The sequence below is a fragment of the Chrysochloris asiatica genome, unplaced genomic scaffold, assembly GCF_000296735.1.
Source record: "Chrysochloris asiatica unplaced genomic scaffold, ChrAsi1.0 scaffold00088, whole genome shotgun sequence".
Lineage (NCBI taxonomy): Eukaryota > Metazoa > Chordata > Mammalia > Afrosoricida > Chrysochloridae > Chrysochloris > Chrysochloris asiatica.
This window is the reverse complement of record NW_006408606.1, coordinates 8237234-8246323: the sequence shown is the minus strand read 5'-3', so window position 1 is coordinate 8246323 and position 9090 is coordinate 8237234.

Genomic DNA, 9090 nt, shown 5'->3' with positions numbered 1-9090 from the left:
TATATATACATAGTCAATGTTCAACCATTTCAAGAGGTAGTGTATGATCAGGATACTGAAGGAAGAAATCCAAGTTGCATTGAAGGCATTTGGAAAGAATGGGCACCTAGAATAGATGAAACACAAATTGAAATCTTTCAATAAACTGATGTGACACTGGAGGCACTCACTCATCTATGACAAGAAATTTGAAAGACAACTACCTGGCCAATTGACTGGAAGAGATCTGTATCCGTGCCCATTCCAAAGAGAGGTGACTCAATGGAATGTAGAAATCAGTGGATAATATCATTACTATGCCACATGAGTAAATGTTTACTAAAGATAATACAAAAATGACTGCAACCATACATTCACAGAGAACTTCTGGTGGTTCAAGCAGGATTTGGAAGAGGACATGGAATGAGGGATATCATTGCTAGTGTCAGATGGATTTTGGCTGAAAGCAGAGACTACCAGAAAGGTTTTTCTGTGCTTTATTGACTGCACAAAGGTTTCGATTGTATGGATCAGGACAAGCTATGGACAACATTGTAAAGTATGAGTATTCTGGAACACTTCATTTTGCCAATGAGGAACCTGTACATAGACCAAAGGCAGTTGTTCAAACAGTGCAAGGGAACATCGAATGTTTTAAAATTAGGAAAGATGTGTGCCAGAGTTGTGTTCTTTCACCATACTTGATCAATCTGTATGCTGAGCAAATAATCCAAGAAACTGGATTATATAAAGAAAAACGTAGCATCAGATTGGAAGAAGACTCATTAACAACCTGTGATACACAAATGATACAACCTTGCTAGATGAAAGCAAAGAGAACTCAAAATATTTATTGATGAAGATCAAAGACCACAGCCTTCAGTGTGGGTTGCACCACAATGTAAAGAAAACAAAAAATCTCACCATTGGACCAATAAACAACATCCATATAAATTGAGAAAATATAGAAGTTGTCAAAGATTCATTTTACTCACATCAATGATCAACACTCATGAAAGCTTGTTGTTGTTGTTGTTATGTGCCATGGAGTCAGTTCCGACTCATAGCAACCCTGGACAGGATTTCTGAGGCTGTAAATCTTTACGGGAGCAGAAAGCCTCATCTTTCTCAGGCAGAACAGCTGGTAGTTTCAAACTTCTGACAGTGAGATTAGCAGCCTGATTCATAACTACTATGCTATCAGAGTTTCTTCTCATGGAAGCAGAAGTCTAGAAATCAAACGATGCATTGCATTAGGCAAATCTGCTGCACAAGACCCCTTTACAGTGTTTAAGAGCAAAGATGTCGGTCTGAGGACTAATGTGCAACTGACTCAAGCCATGGTATTTTCAATAACCTCATATGCATGTGAAAGTTGGACAATGAATAAAGAATACCATAGAAGAATTGACGCATTTGAGTTATGGTGTTGGAGGAGAATATTGAAAGCACCATGGACTGTCAAAAGAACAAACAGATCTGTGTTAGTAGTGTAGCCAGAGTGTTTCTTGGAAGCCAGGATGGCTAGAGTTCTTCTGTCATACTTCGGACATGTTGTCAGGAAGGACCTCTCACCAGAGAAGGAGATCATGTTTGGTGAGTGGGGGATTGGAGAAAAAAAGGAAGATCCTCAAGAAGAGGGATTGGCACAGTGGCTCAGCAACAATGGGCTCAGACATAACAACTGTTGTGAGGTTTGCTCAGGAACTGGCAGTTTTCATTCTGTTGTGCATGAGGTCACTATGAGTCAATACCAACTCAATGGCACCTAACAACACAACAACAGTCTTTAAACATATGTAAGTTATATTTCTACTGGATAAAGTAGACTTGTTTACCACATCTTTCTCCAAAGAAGTGGCTGGTGGGTTCAAACAACCATTGTGCCACCAGGATACCCTTCCTTTGTGATGGTAGTGGTGGTGGTGATTTTGTGCCGTGGAGTCGGTTCTGACTCAGAGAGACCCTGTACATGGTTTCCAAGGCTGTAAATCTTTACAGGAGCAGAAAGGATACATACCCAAAATGTTGCTTGCCAAGTGAAAATTGTGTCCAGACAAAAATCTGATGGTTGTTTGTTGTTTAGTGTCATCGAGTCAGTTCTGACTATAGTGACCCTGTACAGGGTTTCCAAGGAGTGGCTTGTGAGTTTGAACTGCTCCCTGGGGTTCAGTGCTTAACCCACAGCACCACATCTTCCTCCCATGTGTCTGTGTCATACCAATTTACACCTTAACCCAGAGCATAACAGAGTTTCATTTCCTCCCTCACTATCACCAACACTTTTTGAGAATTTAAAATATTTGTCAGTTGATTAAAGCAAAAAGCCCCTAAACCTAGTATCCTATGATTGCTTTGCCTTTCTTTGCCCATGTATTGGGCTAATTATTATTTATTTATAAAGATTCCATTTCTCTTAAGGGTATGTTAAATATGTTGAAATTATTTCCCCTTTTTTCTATCTTTTGCCATAATATATTTTTTAACAGACTTTATTTTTAGAATAGTTTTAGTTTACAGAAAATTGTGCAGAAAATACAGAGAGTTCCTATATGCCCTCTGACTCCCCCTGCAGATAGTTTCTCTTATTATTAACGGCTTATATTCATGTGGTGAACATAAGAAGCTTTGGTGGTATAGTGGGTTACGAGTCTGGCTGCTAACTGCAAGATCAGCAGTTAAATCCACCAGTTGCTCCGTGGGAGAAAGACAAGACTTTCTGCTCTTGGAAACAGCCTTGGAAACCCTAAAAGGGTCACTATGAGTCAGAACCAATTCACCTGCACGCAATCACCAACCATATTCATGTGGTACATTTGTTATAATTGATGAACCAATATTCATGCATCATTATTGTTAACTAAAGTTCATAATTTATATTCAGCATCACTCTTTCTATAGTACAATCTTATGGGTTTTGACAAATGGAGAGATTTTATCTTTTATGTTATTGTATCTGTCAATCTTATGCTTTATGGCATACTCCTTGTTTAAATAAAAAATGTGTCACCTTCCTTCCACAACAGTAAATGGTAGCAGCTAGTCTGGTGTTCTTTTTAATTGAGGGATACATGATGCTAATGGATCACTATGAATTCTGTAGTGCTTTTAAATAGATTTGCATTTTATTTGTCACAAGAATAGCTGCATATTGTTTGAAAAGAAATAATAATCTATATATGATTGGGCATGATTTAATCAGTTTATGGAAAATGTCCCATACCTTGATGTGTTCCTGAACTCCCTAATTACCATGGATTAAGAACAAAGATTGAATATACAGTCATGTACTGTTCGTACAACATTCAATTACATATATGAGTATGTCCATGGTTCCACAAGGTTTTAATAAACCCCAAACCAAACCCACTGCCATCGAGTTGAATAGGACTCATAATGACTCTGTCTAGGGTTTCTGAGTTTGTAAATGTTTTCGAGAGCAGAACGTCTAATTATTCCCCCAAGGAGCAACTGGTAGATTTGAACGGCAGACCTTATGGTCAGCAGTCCAGTTTTTACCCTACGGAGACACCAGGGTTCCTTATGGTTATAATGGTTGTTGTTGTTATGTGCCGTGGAGCCGGTTCCGACTCATAGCGACCCTGTACAGGGTTTCCGAAGCCGTAAATCTTTACGGGAGCAGAAAGCCTCCTCTTTCTCTCGTGGAACAGTTGGTAGTTTCGAATTGCTGACCTTGAGGTTCGCAGCCTGATTCGTAACCACTACGCTACCAGAGCTCCTTATGGTTATAATAGAGTTCAGAAATCCCAATCAGAGAATGGGACACACAGCATATATATTTCATGTCTCTTGCATACAAAGCACTTGTGCTGCCAGGTATATAGTGGTTGGTATTGTTGAGTACCATTGAGTTGGTTCTGACTCATAGTGACCCTATATAAGGTTTCACAGGAGTGGTTGGTGGGTTTGAACCTACGACCTTGCAGTTTAAACCAACCTTGAGGCCAGTGCATATCCTAGAGTGCTACACCAGGATGCCATATAATGGTAGACTATACATATAACGTATAATACATGGTAGTCATAATAAACATCTATGTTACTGGCCTATGTATATACTATACTGTACTTTCTATCAAAAAAGTTTCCCAAATAACCATGTATGCAGTGACTCATAGGCAGCAGTATCCAGTCTTGTATGTTGTGCATCTATTGAGTGTTGTAGTATTATCTGTGTGTTTAATTTTCTTCAAAAATATCAATGTGAAGTGCATCATGGCAAGAGGAAAATCAGAAGTATCAATTTGGAAATTAAACAAAAGCCCATTGAAACAACACAAAGGTAGAAAATTAGTTAATGCTATCGCTCACAATTTAGGCACGTCACTCTTGACAGTCACAGCTATCCTCAAAAACAAAGAAAAATGGATCCAAGCTGTTAAAGTATCAGCTTCACTGAAATCTATAAGGCTAACAAGCATGTAAGAGGGGCCTATATCAGAAATAGAGAAATTGCTTATGACATGGATTGAGGACCAAACACAAAAGTAAATCCTTTCTCAACACATGGATGATCACTGCTAAATTTCAAAGTTTGTTAGAAATATTTACAGCAAGAAGCAGGACCAGACTACAATGTGGTATTTGCACAATATCCAAATCACATCTTATCCTATTTCACAGAACATATTGTGGACATTCAGTGAGGTATAAATGTGTTGTTGTTGGTGGTGGTGTGTGCCATCAAGTCAGTTCTAACTCACAACAACCTGGTATAGGGTTTCTGAGAGCAGCTGGTGGATTTGAACTGCCAAGCTTATGGTTACCAGTCCAATGCTTATCCTACAGTAGCACACATGCATAGCAATCTATTCCTACACCATATTCAGGTACAAGGCATTGCAAAATCCTGAAACAGCATCTGAGCTACCAAAATCAATTGTGTTCACTACATTTATAGTACTAAATGTTTTGTTTTATTTAAATTTGTTTAATAAGAGTTTTCCATGTAAAGAGTGCATGGTAGTTCGATTAACAAGAGTGACTGATGAACAAATGGACAGGAGAACACAGATCTGTGAGATTTTTCTTACGGACTCAAAGGATGCCTTGAAATCAGACTTCAAAGTGTAATATTGTTGCTGATAAAGAGAGATCAGGTGACTCCTTCTGGATAAAGACCTTAGACCAATCAAAACAATAATAATTCTAGCAAACATTTAATAAATCTAAATGCCTTAAGGAAGTATCTCGTTTAAAACAATGTATGAAACAGGTATGTCTATCCCTCTTTACAGGTGAGGAAACCAAGTCACAAAGATGTTAAGTAACATAGTGGGATGATGGCAGAACTGCTTCCAGAGTCTGCCCACTTTACTACCGTTCACTCTCCACAGTAGAAAATGACCTACCTAAATACCAAAGTCATTAGGGACATGTGACCATCTGTGCCAGACTATCCTGTGCTGTTGTTCATGAGACTCCGTAAAGGGATTGGGTCCCAATGAAGATGCTTGGACACAACAGATTTGGGACAAGGTGAGGAATCCTTTTGTGAAATCATTCTTGGTGGTATTCAGAATTTAATTGTATATTTTGTTTGGGCTAATAAACAGCTTCTAATCTAGGTTGGACTATCCAATTGTTTCATTAGTTTATTTTACCCAGTGACAATCTGGAATAAGGTAAGACTGGATAATAATTTTCTTGTTATCATAAAAAGAGAAAGAAGAGACTCATGTAACAATTTGGGTCTTAAATAGCAGTTTTTATTGTTAAATGTTGCTGAGTGGGTTCTAACTCATAGTGAACCTATATAGGATTTCTAAGGAATGCATGGTAGGCTTGAACTCCAACCTTGAGATTAGCAGTCCTGTGCTTATCCCACAGCATCTCACCAGGAGTCCCAAATAGCATTGGTGAAATCAATTGGTAAATCAGCTGTCTGGACAATGTAAGGCCAAAAATGATGACTTATTCGCATTGATTTAATCAATTATTGTTTTGTTTTGTTTTTTTTTTTTGGTTTGTTTGGTTGTTTCATTTCTTCTCATTGTGATGAGAACATCACAACATTATTTTTTGTTCAATTTAACTCCCAGATGCATTTTTAAATAGTACATAAGAATAAAAACTGAGAAAGCAAAAGAAGTCTGCTTATAGAAGAAAGCAATTAAAATTAAATGCTCATGAAATTTAAAGGTGGATAGTTGAATGAGTTGGGGTATCCATAGTTAAGTCATCATGGGAAATATCAGTATATATGCGGCAAGACATGTCCTGTTGCTACTACCCTGAGCATATGCATCAACAGAAAGCTGTAGAGGTTTGTGGTAGAGACCAGGGAATCTCTGACCCTTGACTGGGTTTTCCCCCACCATTTAGAACCACTACTCTGATCACTGCTGCTGTTGCAGATAATAATTTTAATGGGATGGGATTTCGAATGGAGACCTTAGAAATGTAAGAATTAAGGCAGCTAAAGAAGATCCTTGAGAATCCACCCCCCCCCCACCCTAGTGAACCACAGAACCTGTATGCCCACCTTCCTCTATTCCTTTTTCGTTTGCTGCTCATTCACTTTAGGTTTCTTCCCCCTACCTTTTCCCCCCTCTATTCTTATATCTGTATTCTTCCAACCCAAAGTCTTTCTTGTTTAACTTCTCATAACAAAAATATAAAAATACTTCAATTGCAATTGTTTTATAAAATAGAGTTTTCTAGTCTCGCTTTTAATACAAAGTAGAATGAATTGTATATGACATTCTCCTTCCCTAAGGAGTGGGGGAGAAATCCCTGGGTAATACAAATGGTAACACACATGGCTTTTAACAAAAAGGCTGGAGGGTTGAAGCTCCCAGAGATGCCTCAAAATACAGGCCTGGTGATTTGTTTCTGAAAAAGCAGCCATTGGAAACCTCATAGAGCACCGGTCTCTGGCATACATGAGCTCACCAGGAGTTGGAGTCCACAGATGGCATTGTTTTTTGTTTTTAATTTTCAGAAGTGTGAAGAGCTTCCTTTAAATTACCTCTGATATTCAATCTTTGACAACCTTCACTTCCCAGGTGAATGAGTGACCTTTTACAGAAAAACAACTACCTGTGTTCTTCTGGAAATGTGAGTCAAGAAAAACTGTAAGGTGGCAATATCTGCTCAGTCCTGGTGTGGCACTATGAGTTAATGCACTGAACTGCAAATTCAGTTTGTACTGCAAGGTGGGTGGTTCAAGCTCACCAGCCACAATTCTCTGATTGGAATTTCTGAACTCTATGGGTTGGAACGGACTTGACGGCACTTAACAAAAACAACAATCTAAGGAAAAGATCATTTGGGACTATCTGAATCTCTAGTAAGCTATTTTAGAAAGCACTGTTTTACCTTGTGTTAATTGTTTTGTATTAAAAGACAATTTAAAACCTGATCCAGTTGTAGACATCTGAGAGAAACTAACTTGGCTAGCTCTTACACCATGCATAACACCAACCCAACTTGAGTCATTTATCCACAAACAAATCCAGTGGGTACCACAAGGGAAGAGATTAAATTCCATGTGCGATACTGAATATTTTCACTTATTTCCCTTATCTGCCAAGTTTCCTATAGATAATTCAGAAAGAGGAGTCCTGGTGTGGCACTGGTGTAGGATAAAGCACTGGACCTCAAGGTTAGTTTGAACTTCAAGGTCGGCAGTTTGAACTTCAAGGTTAGTGGTTAAAATTCACCAGCCTCTCCTCAGAGAACCTATACAGGGTTCTCAACGGCCCTTAACTTTAACAATAACAAATCATGAAGAAAAGTTTTCTTGACAGCCTTATGTTTTCCATATGCATATCACGCATGTATAGGCAATCTCAAGGATACAAATGAGATCCATTCCTAAGTATGCCTTTAAGTTGCATCTATAGGTAAGTCACACAGGTCATATGATTCTTATTTAGCCAAATGTTAGTGCAACAAAAAGCTCGAAGTCTTGTCTAGGATTTAAAAGCTGCACATGCAGCAAGTGAAGGTTAATGTGATGAAGAATTTGATGAGTAGAGGTTGGTTCAATCATTTCAAAAGTGAGGGCAAAATTACATAACTTTAAAGGATAAGAATTGTTGCTGTTGATTCCGACCCATAGCGACCCTGTATAGGGTTTACAAGGAGCAGCTGGTGAGCTTGAACCACCGACCTTGCAGTTCAAACAACTTTGCAGTCTGATGCATTAGCCCACAGTGCCACACCAGGACTCTAAGAATAGATTGTAATTCAGATGTTCATAACCTGAGGACTACTTGAACAATAACAGTAAAGTTAAAGTTATTTTTAGTTAGAGGCTTCCTCAGACAAAACTCAAAGAGGGTTTGAAGAAAAAGGTATTAAATAAAAACTTTTGATGGCAGAAAGATTTATGTGGAATAAGAGTTTCACATCCTTTATGTTGTGTTCTCTGAAGGCATAAACTAAGATTGGGGAGTGTGATGAGGTGACTTGGTTAAGATAGAAGGAGTGTCTCAGTTACAGATTGGAAGCAGTTTAGAAACCAAAGAGGAAGAAGGTGAGAAAAAAACATTTAAAGTGTACACCTATTCCTCATTTTTCACTAACCTTATTATCTGACTTTTTCATTTACAGCAACACTAAAATATCTATTATTTGATTATTTTGCATATTAACACTGTAATGGATGCCAAGGTGCAAGGTGAGAAAAATGTTGACTGTGGTGGTTAAGGGTCTGTGTCAACTTGGCCTAGATCAGTCACAATGAAGCATTTTCCCCCATAGAAGGTAAATCCTTTTGCCAAAAAAAATCTTATAGGGGACCAATGTTTAAAACAGATGAAAGAGGATTTGCTCTGATTAAAGAGGAGGTTGTTGTTAGGTGCCGTCGAGTCAGTTTTGATTCAGAGTGACCCTATGCATAACAGGATGAAATCCTTCCTTACTACCTAGTCGTGCGCCATTCTTACAATTGTTATTATTGAGCCCATTGCTGCTGCCACTGTGCCAAACCATCTCATCGGGATCTTCTTTTTCTTTGCATATCATTCTCCAGGAACTGGTTCTTCCAGATAATCTGTCTGAATTATGAGAGACAAAGTCTCTCCATCCTGGATTCTCAGGATCATTCTGGCTGTAATTCTTCTAACACAGATTTGCTTGTTC